This window comes from Onychomys torridus, chromosome 10 (assembly GCF_903995425.1).
Source record: "Onychomys torridus chromosome 10, mOncTor1.1, whole genome shotgun sequence".
NCBI lineage: Eukaryota > Metazoa > Chordata > Mammalia > Rodentia > Cricetidae > Onychomys > Onychomys torridus.
This window is the reverse complement of record NC_050452.1, coordinates 73,897,253-73,909,519: the sequence shown is the minus strand read 5'-3', so window position 1 is coordinate 73,909,519 and position 12,267 is coordinate 73,897,253. Positions and strand designations below refer to the sequence as shown.

General features: G+C 47.1%; 1 protein-coding gene across 4 annotated transcripts in view; it reads left to right on the top strand.

Moving 5' to 3' along the window:
- The first annotated feature begins 3,482 nt into the window (after positions 1–3,482).
- Lrrc8b (leucine rich repeat containing 8 VRAC subunit B) overlaps positions 3,483–12,267 on the top strand; it is a 69,453-nt gene continuing 60,668 nt past the window's right edge. For all 4 annotated transcript variants that reach the window (XM_036200634.1, XM_036200635.1, XM_036200632.1 and 1 more), the window contains exon 1: positions 3,483–3,700. The gene's annotated coding sequence lies outside the window, so the exon portion shown is untranslated. The remainder of the gene's footprint in view (positions 3,701–12,267) is intronic.

Here is a 12,267-nt window from a genome sequence, read left to right as displayed (position 1 = left end):
CAGCCACATGCATTGGAGTTTAATATGGCACTCAGAGAGCTTTCTGTTTCATTTCAGGAAATTAACGCAAGAAACCTGTAGATGTAACAGTCTTATTAAATAAGAAACACAGAGCCAAATGCAGAGTTAAAAGCCCAAGAGGTCAGAGCAGTAGCTGAGAGCTGAGACTTAAAACTGCCTTCTTACCCTTCACTGCTGCTGCCGTCCTTCCCCTCAAGGACCGACCTACTTCCTGTGTCCTGTCTTTTTATTGACTTTCTGTTCTGCCTTCTTATTGGTTGTAAACCCAACCACATGACCTCCTCACCACTGCTTGTCTATACGGACCTCCAGGTCTTCTATGGTTGGTATTGAGATTAAAGGCGTGTGTGTGTTTTTGCTGGCTGTGTCCTTGAACACAGAGATCTGCCTGTCATGTGATCTGGATTAAAGGCGTGTGCCACCACCGCCCAGCTTCTGGTGTGGCTTGCTTTTAGCTCTGACCCCCATGCAACTTTATTTATTAACATATAAATTAAATCACATTTCAGTACAAATAAAATATCACCATAGAGACCCATAATCCCACAAGTTAGGAAATTCCTTCATGGGGTCACAGAGTTCACCTATGAGATAACAAATTTACAGCGATTACTTATATTCTAACATGTGTGACTTTTCTTGTGGCATTTGTACAGAGGAACTGACCACACTCCCAGGACATCTTCCCTTTGTCAGACAAATGTAAAGACCCGAACACCAGCAGGACTTGAGGTGGGGTAGAAAGCTAGATAATTTTGGCTTCTCTAATCTACAGCTAATTGCCAGAGAGAGCCGTGAAGATGAACCACCACTTTAAGACAATGTTTGGAGCAGATAAGACAAAAGGAAGAGAGCCTGGAGTCCTCCTCCATCCTACTGCTCAGAACTTGGTTTCAGCTTCTCTTCAGCTAAATATACACAGGATGTTGTTTTCTGTGTTTCATCTAAGCTGTGGCCTGCTATGGTCACAGACCACATTTTAGCTCTTTTGATATCTCCCTTGTTATCTACCATAGAGCTAGGCACATAGCAAGGGCTTCGTATCCATAAAACAATTTTTATGTGGAAATCATGGCTGGATGTTTTGAGTTTTCTCCTACTGAAATAAAATGATCAGAGAATCCCTGAGAGAATCACAAATACATATTCCAAGCTCCATAGTTTCTGGTTTTTTTTTTTTGGGGGGGGGGGTTGCTGAGTTATCGTCAAAAGCACAAAAACCAACCAGTATTTATACTTATCATGGCAAACCTACCCTAGGACATCAAAAATCTCCAGACACCAAATGTGCTCTTTTTTTGTGGGCCCAGATGATGTGGAAGTGCACAGTGTTTAAATGTTCTCTGAGAACAGCAGTTGAGGCCATCCATCTTTCTCTTCCCCATGATGCACCCGGGGCATAAAGTGGAGAAAGGAGACCCAGGTCTCACACACACACACACACACACACACACACACACACACACACACACACCCGTGCGTCAGAGGCTTCCAAAGCGTGGTGTGACATCACTAATGGTGTTCCTCCGCTGTAAGTACTAAGGACTGCCATCACAGGGGGTGACTTTGCTGATGGAAATGAGGGTGTAATAATAGTAATCATATTAACAGTGACATCTGTGGACTTGCCAGCATTTGTCATGAACTTGGCCTTCCTGCTAATCAGTTGGGCTACCAGACAAGCAAGTCGACTTTAATATGTGTCACTGTTGGGCTGGGATTCGAACTGACCATCAAGCCTATGCTTTCTGGCTGTAGCTATAAGGACACTAAGGGGTTAAGGCACTGCCCCAAGTCACACAAGCCACCATGTTGCTGAGACAGAAAGACATTATGTGTTCATAGTCATGGAAGAGGAAACAACACTTGTCAAACATTCAGACAAGGTTGTGAAACCAGAAACTTCCAACCTAAAAGGTTCAGATCTTACACCCTGATTCCCTTACAGCACTTAATTTTTTTTCAAAATTATACTTAAAAAAAAAAAAAAAAAACAACTTTGTGCAGGTAGCAAGCCATTTGAGTGCCGTACTTTAGCCTAGAATGACAGATGTGTGCACAAGGGCCACACATACACAATTTCGTAACAGTATGTTGTGTTCAAATGAAGAAATTTTTAAAAAGATTTGTGTATGTGCCACATTGTGTATCACGTGTGAGGGCACCATGTGTGAGGGACCACACGTGTGGGTGGTGACACGTGTGGGGGTGCCTTCAGGGGCCAGAAGAGGGTGTCAGATCACTTGGAGCTGGAAGGCAGTTGTGAGCCACAACAGAACTCTGGTCCTCTGCAAGAGCAGACTATGCTCTTAACAGCTGAGCCGTCTGCCCTCACGAGGTTTCCAACTTTTACTTCCAGACTCAATACAACTGCCACCCAGCACAGACTGGACAAGGAAGGACAGGGCAGGGCTGGAGTTCTGATCTGACCGGTCTCTACTGGACACAGCGCAGTCTTCACAACTCAGCAGTGTGCAGGGGTATCTGGTGCCCAACTGATCAGGTGACTCGAACGCTGTCTTCATTTTATTCCTCTGGGAGTGTTTTGTTACCCCGTTTTGTTAAAATAGGGATGTGAATGCCATAGCAACTCAGAGATACAAATCTCGCTGAATTGAATCATTGTGCTAGAAATGACCTGGACAAAGACCGAGTTTTTTAAAAAAAAAAAAGGAACAAGGAGGGTGTGGGAGTTAAGGATTCGAGGAAGATGATAAAAGTATCAAATCCCCCAAACTTCTGAATTTGGATTACAGTTTTGCTTGACTTGTAAGTCACTCTGTTACTCTTCAATTGGAGAAGCGGGTGGGGCAGGTGGCCATCATACTATTATATTACTAGGTGTAGTCTCTCTACCATATTGTCACCTCATGCCGAAGATAAGGACACTGGAAAGAACAGGACGGGATTGGAGGCCTAGAAGCCAGCTCAAGTGGCTGCCTAGTTTGGCACTAGGGGGAACCTCCGTCCCAGGAGCCCTGCAACCTTCCCAGTCACTCGAGGTAAAGAGCAGTAAAGGACTTCAGTAAGACAGGCCCTGCACCGCACACCCCACCCTTCCTGGTGGCCCAAGTTATGCCAGAAACAAGTTTCTCAGGGGTGCACACGTGAGAAGGCCGGGGTCCTTGGCTGGGGCGGCGTGCCAGGGGAACAGCCCTAAGCCCGGGTTCCTGGGTTTCTGGAATGCAGGCCCAGCTCCAGGCAACGCGTGTGGCTGCCATGCACCGCGGATGCCAGGCTGGGCCAGGGCACGCGGGCGGCCGCATGGCGCTTGCTCGGGGAGGCGCTTTGTCTGCAGCAGAAGGGTGAGTCACCGGGCCCCACGGTCCGTCCCAAAGCCGGGCGGACGCTCGGGCCAGGCGGCGGCGGCGTAGGGATCCGGGCAGGGGCGGCTCGGAGGCGGCGCTGCGCGTCCCCGACTCCCGCCCGCCCGCGCCGCCGCCCGCGCGCTCCGCTCCTCCTCCGCCCGGGAACGTAGTCAGCGGTTCGCGCCGCCGCTCGCCCATTGGCCGGCTGCGCGCGCCGCGTCACAATGGAGCGGCTCCGGGGCGGCGAGCCGGGCAGCGCCGGGGCTTCCCACTGAGACGCAGTCGCCGGCGGAGTGCGAGCGCCGGCGGCTCGGCGCGCCCGGGCCGGGCAGCGCGGGCCCCGGGGTTGGGGGGGTGCTCCAGGCGCCAAGGTAGGTGGGGACGGCGGGGCCAGGCGGGGGAAGGGGACGCGGCGGCAGCAGCAGGTGGGGGCGCAGGGCAGGTGCGGTTACCTGGCCGCGCCTCACCTGGGAGTCCCGCTGCGGGCAGGTGGCACAGTCACCAGCTGAGCGGCGGCCGCGCGGCTCCCACGCCCCCGGGAGAGGGAGGGCGCGGTCCCCACGCTCCAGCGTCTCCTGGATGCTGGGGTCATTCGGGGCGAGAGGAGGGGGCGGCCGCGCCCAGGCGGTCCCTTCGCTGTCCCCGCGGCTGAGCGCGCACCTGCGTGTGTCCCCGGGACTGCAAGGAGAGGACTCTCCTCCTCCACCTGGGGTCTCGCCGCAGGTGAGTGCGGCTCACCCGAGGGGGTCCACGTGGGGTCGCCGGCGTTTGCCCCCTGCCCTGGCGCCTCCTGCCGACCGATGTTTTATTGCTCTTGGGTATTTACCGGCCTACAGCTGTGATTTTAGTGTTTGAGCTTGGAGGGGGTCAACTCACTTCCATTTAAAGACTGGAGGTTCCTCCTCCTGGGCTGCAGGTGCTGACCGGTCAGAAGGGAAGAGGCTCGTTAATCCGTGTCCTCGACTGACTTCCCAAAGTCCATAGGTTGCCTGTAGTCATATGACGTTTGGGAAAGACTTTGGTGCGTGGTCATGAAAACCACCACCACGGGGACCCCTTGCTGCCCCCACCTCAGAGAACAAACCAAAATTTAAAGGTCAATACCAATGCATGGATTTCCTTGAATACATTCTACCTTGCCTGAAAACTTAACAGAAAAAAAAAATCTGCTTTATAAAGGTAAGAGTGAAAGTTTTAAAAATGTAAGACCAATTTAGGTAATTTGTTCGGTGTATATCAAGAAGAAATTAGAGACTGGGAGTGTGGCTCTGAGGGGCTTAGCAGGGTCAGGGCTGAGGGTTCAGCGCCCCCCAAAGTACTACTACTGTTGCATATAGTCATGATAATAGTAACAATAACAGTGCGTGATTTTACTGGACAGCTATGTTCTAAGCCTAAATCTAGGGCTGGAGTATGTATGGGAAAGTGCAATATAACAGCTCCAGTACGTCCATGCACAAACCCTGCCTCCTAAGAACCCAAAATGTTGAGTCTTGGATGCCAAGTCACTTTCTTTTGCCGGGAGCTTTCCTAAGTGAGCAGGTCCACTCTTGAATAAGAAATGACTGTTAATCCCCCAGGTAATCAGGCCTGTGAAATTTAAAACCTTAAGCCCTAACATGTCTGATACTGCTACTGTGAGCTAAAAATTGGGCATCGGGGAAGCAGAGTTGTCAATGAGCACACCTTGAGTCATGCTGATTTTCTTATGCCGAGTTTCCAAAGCAGGAGGAACGTAATCTTCGTGTTAGAATTAGGCTGAGTGTTCTTTGAAACTTTTCTGATCAGAAGGTTGTTCCGACATGAACCTCAAATACACGTGTTCACAATGCAAGCGATTGCATTTGACATGTTGAGATTTGTTTCTAAGCCCTCTGGCCATCCCCACCACTATTCCCCACTGCTGCTTTAATTTCCAAAATCCTCAGAATGAAAACATCAACATGAATTAAAATAAACAAAGCTCTAAGCAATAAAATTTGGAAAGGACACCAGGTGACCTAAAGTGTTTTAGGTGACCATGTGGGTATTTGCCCTTAGTGACCTGGCACTTTTCTTTTTAGCGTTTGTTTTCTGAATTTGAAAGGGGAAAGGTCTTTAGAAAATTTTAACTTGTAAACTTTCCTTGAAATTTTCATGTAGGAATATTTTGTGTCACTTTTAACCACCCATGCAAAATCCGATGCCTGATTTTTGTTTAGAGCCTCTCAAGTTGAATTTCCATTTCCTTCTGTCTCCCAGCATCCCTCTGTTGCCCCCAGATGTGTTCTGATTCTGTTGTGTTTCTCAACACTGGTGGATGGTTGCTTGGCTTGTTATAGAGCATGTTCCCCACTGGTGTGCCAGCAAGCAGCTTGGTTCTGTGGTCACCTAGAGGAACCAAGGAAACCCCAGTGCGGTGTAGAATTTCCTAAAGCAGTTGTGAATTGCCTCCCGATACATGTCCTGACCGTTTTCATATTTGCAGCCTTCTTACAGTTTCCTACTTTGGACCTATGTTACAACTGTATTTTCTTTTTTTAAAAAGTTATATAGTATTACTGTTCGTGTGTGTGTGTGCGCAGGTTCCTGTGTGCTGCAACACACATATGGAGGTCAGAGGACATCATTGGGGAGTATCTTCTACCTATGTGTGTTCCAAGGATTGAACTCCAGTGTCAGGCTGCTACTGCAGCTGTGTTGACCTGCTGGGCTATATATCTCCCGGCCCTCAACTGCATTGTCGAAGTGCCCTTCACACCTGCATTGATACAGTTTTCTCTACAAAACAATACCTTTGCCAGACTTAATAACCTGTTTTTCTTTCTCTGGATCATTAAGATTGATCTTAAATAAGGTTGGACTTAATCCACTGACATCGCTCAAATCTTCACTATTCATTCAGAAATTGCACAACAAGGTAACAGTGAACTCCCTCTTCTGAGATCTCCCTTTCTTTAGACTTCTCCTCACTTGCAACACATTTAAGTTTACGCCTTCAGTGCTGTTGTGAAAGAAAAGGAAAAAGGGAATAAAAATGGGTGTCCAGCTTCAACCTTGACCTTTTCACTTTTGACCTTCATAACTGCCTTTGATGTGGGTCACATGACTCTCCTTGCCCCTTTCCAGGCTGCTTATTTGAACTGCATCTATTGCTTCTTTGAATTCAGACCAGTTTACAGTTCTTTCCTGACTGATCCACCTTTCCGGGGCGCCTCTCTGCGGAGCTGCTCATGCATAGTTATTTTTCTCATTTCCAGCTCCACACAGGTTAACTGAGATCTGCTTTGCGGATCTCTGGTGGAGACTGAGTTCTTTGCATCCTTAATTCTGAGTGTGCAAGCTTAAGAGCCCATCTGAACCTTCCTTCCTTTCTCTCTTCGAATGTTTTCTCAGCTTTGTGCAACATTCCCTCACTCTTAGGTGTGAACCTTGTGTGCCAGTGGACTTGATCTGACCTTTGCCATCATCGCTTTGGATGAGTTGCTGGCTTAGTTAAGATTATCTCCCAGGCAGAGATCACAAAACAATGACCTAAACAAAGTGATGTTTGTTCCCCTTTCACATCCAAGAAAAAGAGTTAATAGACAGCTAGGCACGATGGCAATGCTTGCAATCCCAGGATTTGGGACAGCAGCACAGGAGGATTGCTACAATCCAAGGCAGCCTGGGCTACTTAGTGAATGCTGATCCAGCCTGGGCTACATAGTAAGACCTTGTCTCATCCCTGACCAGCCACCACCCACAAAAAAGTTATGGATAGACAAGCAAGAGGAAGACGATGGCTCTGTTGTCTTCTGGGAAGATCGGTTCCATTTATTGGCTCTACCACATAGTGTACGGCTTCATCCTTGTGGTCGAGGGTGAATCTTGCGTTGCCACAACCTACTTCCAAGTGGCAGAAGGAAGGGTTGGAAGAGGAGGGGGAAGGCATCAGCTTGCAGTCTCACGAGAAAACGTGTTAGGAGCTTCCAAATACAACTCATTGCCTAGAACGTAGTGCCCATCATTGCCACTTCTGGCCAGAGTTAGTCCCAGGCACAGAGTGCAGGATGTTTCACTCGCTTAGGAAAAATGGGGATGGCAAGTATCTGAGTATTTGAACACTGTAATCATTGTGCACCTTATGTTTCTTTTTTTTTTTTCATTTTTATTTGTGTAAGGGAGGGATGTGGGGGGGGTCTAATTCGAGAAAACCCCAGGAGTCTGCTTAAGGGGTAAAAAGAATGTATTAGGGAAGAAAACTCACTACAGAACAGGAGATTTATGGTCGGGTCCTGGAAGGCCGATACACAGTCCCACGCTGTTCTTCCATCTGAGTCCACCTTAGCATCCAAGCCCATGAGCTCGTGAAGGGGCCTGAGTACATGCACCTCAGGTCTTAAGGGTCACCTGAGCCACATCCCAGGGGCAAGTACTTCAAGGTCATAGGTAGGTAGGACAGCTGCCTACTACGTCTCTAGGGGTGGTGCTTCAAGGTCATAGAACAGCTATCCACTACAAGGGTCAGAGGACAGCTTCCAAGAGCCATGTTTTCTTCTTCCATAGTTTTTGAGATAGTCTCTTGTTATGTCTGCTGCTCTGCAGGCCTGTACTCTTGTCTTGCCTCCCACTGCAGTAGGATGTCTGGGGTGGGGAACACAGAGGCAGGGCAGCTGCATCTGCAAGGGGTCTAACTCAGGCTACCAGGTTATTCAGCTAAGGCTATTGACCACTGTTTCTGTCCATCTTGTTTCTTAATAAGAGATTCTGTGGTGATATTGTGTTCCTCAACATATCGTGTACCCTAATAAAACTTAACTTGGGGTCAGAGAACAGAACAGCCACAAGATTAGATATAGAGGCCAGAAAATGATGGCACACACACCTTCAGGAGGCAGAGATCCATGTGGATCTCTGTGAGTTCAAGGCCACACTGGGGAACAGAGCCAGGCATGGTGACACAGGCCTTTAATTCCAGCACTTGAGATCTCATGTCTTTGCTTGGGAAGGACATACACCTTTAATCCCAGGAATTGATGCCAGGAAGCAGAAAGGTATGTAAGGCCTGAGGACCAGGAACTAGAGATTTTTAAGCTTTTAGGCTTTTAGCAGCAGTTCAACTAAGACCCTCAGGGGTGAAGACTCAGGCTTTCAGTCTGAGGATTCCTGGAAACAGGATGGGCAGAGGAGTTGTTGAGGTGAGGTTGGCTGTGGCTGTTCTGTCTCTCATCGCTCAGCTTCTACCCCAATATCTGGCTCCAGGGTTTTTTTTTTGTTTTTTTGTTTGTATTTTTTTAAATTAATAAGATCGTCTAGCAATTCATTTTACAAATTCTTAAGGATCTTAGATTGTTTTTTAAAGACATTATCTTACTGTGTAACCCTGATTGGTCTGGAACTCACTACGTCAACCAGGCTGGCCTTGAACTCACAGAGATTGGTTTGCCTCTGCCTCCCATGTGCTATCATACCTGGCCTAAACATGTTTAATGTATTCTTTCGATCTTAAAAATTCTATAAACATTTTAAGATCTGCTGGGTGTGGTGGCATATGCCTTTAATCACTCAGCACTATGCAGATCTCTATTCCAGGCCAGTCAGGGATAAATACATAGTCTCAAAACAAACAAACACGTTAACAAAGTACGTATGTGTCAACATGTTTTCAATAAATGTCTTATAGTCCTACGTATTTCTTCTCTGTGAACTAGTCCCAAGATGATCCATCATTGGTTTCAAATCTTAATTTTATTTTTTTTTGAGTTGAGGATCGAACCCAGGGCCTGTGCTTGCGAGGCAAGCGCTCTACCACTGAGCCAAATCCCCAACTCAGTCAAATCTTATTTTAAATATGTGAGCATTTGCCCCAGTTGGTGGTTATCATAGTGTTGGATAATACCTTGTCATGGAAGGGAGACGAGTGTTTGAGTGGCAGAAGCAATGTTTGTTTGTTTGTTTTTGTTTTGTTGAGACAGGGTCTCTTTTGTAGCCCTGGCTGTCTTAGAACTCTCTGTAGACAAAGCTGGCCTTGAACTCACAGATCTGCCTGCCTCTGTCTTCTGAATACTCAGATTAAAGGCATATGCCACTGCACCAAGCTTAACAATGTATTATTTCCTCAATGTCAGCATGTATTTCTTACATTAAAAACACAGCATAGATTAAATGATGGCTCATAAAATCAGAAGGACCTACACAGGAATTCTGAATCTGCCACTCCCTGGGTATACAGCCTCTCACTCACTGTGTATACAGTCTCTCACTGTGTATACAGTCTCTCACTCACTGTGTATACAGTCTCCTACTGTGTATACAGCCTCTCACTCACTGTGTATACAGCCTCTCACTGTGTATACAGTCTCTCACTGTGTATACAGCCTCTCACTCACTGTGTATACAGTCTCTCACTGTGTATACAGCCTCTCACTCACTGTGTATACAGTCTCTCATTCACTGTGTGTACAGCCTCTCACTCACTGTGTATACAGTCTCCTACTGTGTATACAGCCTCTCACTGTGTATACAGTCTCTCACTGTGTATACAGCCTCTCACTCACTGTGTGTACAGTCTCTCACTGTGTATACAGCCTCTCACTGTGTATACAGCCTCTCACTTACTGTGTATACAGCCTCTCACTGTGTATATAATCTCTCACTGTGTATACAGTCTCCTACTGTGTATACAGCCTCTCACTCACTGTGTGTACAGTCTCTCACTGTGTATACAGCCTCTCACTGTGTATACAGCCTCTCACTGTGTATACAGCCTCTCACTGTGTGTACAGTCTCTCACTGTGTATGCAGCCTCCCACTGTGTATACAGTCTCTCACTGTGTATACAGCCTCTCACTGTGTGTACAGCTTATCACTGGGTATATGCAGCCTCTCACTCATAGCTTCTTTACCTGTAAACTGGGGTATTAAGGACACATGGAGAATAAGGGGAAAGATTTTTATATAAAATGTGTATTACTGTGTCTGACAAAGGAAGTGGTACCATTCCCATTTTAATTTGGCCTAGCTTTTTCCACAAACCCTTCCTACAATGAACTGTTACTCTATTTTAAAAGTTATTTTTTGTTTTGTTTTGTTTTTTGAAGACAAGGTTTCTCTGTGTAATCTTGGCTGTCCTGGAACTCACTCTGTAGACCAGGCTGGCCTTGAACTCAGAGATCTGCCAGCTTCTGCCTCCCAGAGTGCTGGGATCAAAGGCGTTTGCCACCACCGGCTTAATAGTAGTATTTTTTTATACTGATCATTATTGTAGGTATCCAAGTGAATGCCCTTAACTTCTAAGTCAAACTTAATGAAATTGTCTCCAAAGTCAATTTATAACCCAAAGAACAACAGAATTATGCCTGGATCATTTGATTAAAAAAAAAAAAAAAGCCAAGCCTTTCTATTCCTCAGTCTTGAGGTGAATAATTTTTTTTTCAGATGATCCACTAATGAACCAGTGATGTTGCTAAATCTTTCCACTCTCAATAAAATTTCATGGTATTTTTAAAGCAACTATTAATCACCTACTGCGTGCCAGGTGCTGTGCCAGGTGGGTAAGCAATGGTAAGCCAAACCTGTCTGGTCTCAGTGTTCATGGAGGTGGTGGGTTACTGAAGATACTGAAGAATCAGACAAGCAGCTGCTGAAGACAAGGGGGATCCTCCATGGTGGTCATTGTTAGGAAGGACACAGAGAAGGCTGTGAGCGCAAGTACAGATGTGTGATACAGATGTGCTGCGCTCAGAGACTGAATGGTGACTTGAGAGGCAAAAGCTGACCCCCAAGCTGCAGTAGCTAAAGGGGGCCGCCGGGGTGGTGGCTTGAATTTAGCTCAGGTGTGAGCAGTTTAGGCATGGACCTGGGGATTCCTGGCTCCATCCAAAGGCGGTATTGTGTTCTGTTTGGAGCTATCATTCCAATCAGTGTAGAGATGGAGAAGTAGTTGAGTGATAACAGGGTGCTTGACTCTCACATACCCACTCCTCATCCCCTCTCTCACACACAGAGTGTAAAATGAGTGTGTGTAATGCACAGCTTCACTGTGTGATTCTGGAAAGGGAACCACAAAGTTCAGGAGTAGTTTAAAATCTTTTACTGTTTATTTGTGCCGCACTAGCAAATTCTAAACACAGGTGAGTTTTTGTTTTGTTTTGTTTGTTTTGTTTTTTCAAGACAGGGTTTCTCTGTAGCTTTGGAGGCTGTCCTGGAACTCACTTTGTAAACCAGGCTGGCCTCGAACTCACAGAGATCCACCTGCCTCTGCCTCCCGAGTGCTGGGATTACAGGCGTGCGCCACCACCGCCCCAGCACAGGTGAGTTTTTGACACATCAAGCAGAAGCATCTGAAAATTCACCTTTAGCCATCCATTCCTAAAAAGCCTACAGTCCAGTGACCAACAGGTCCCTGCAAGGCCCAGTCATGCTCCCACCATGGTGGGGGACACATGGAAAGAGGGCTTCCTCCATGCCGGGTACAGAGATTGGATAGAAAGTATTTCCCCACTTGTCTGTTCCTTTTTTGACTCTGCTGGACAGGACAAGGATAATAAAGAAAGATCTTTGCAGAGAGTCGGGAGCTGGTCTGCATCATCCTTAGCAAATAGAATTTAAAGGACATGGACCATTCGGAGGCCATTTGTAAAGAGTCAGCCTCCAGAGCTGCACTGAAAATGACCAGAGAGTGGCAAGCATGGGCAGTATTCCAGAGGGCTGGCTGGGATGCCCTACCTCAGGGCCAGTGGGTTGTCCCAATGTCCAGTCCCTCTGTGGCTTTCAGGTTTGTGTAGGCAGGAAGCAAGCTTGGCAGGGGATGAGATTGGCAGGTACATTGGCGGGGAATGCCGTTTGTCCTTGTCCTGTCTAGCAGAGCCAAGAGAGGGCGATTGAGGAAATGTTTCCTCTTTTATCTCTGCAAGGGGCTTGAAGGAAGGCCTTTTTTCATGTGTCTGCCACCATGGTAGGAGCGTGACTGAGTCTT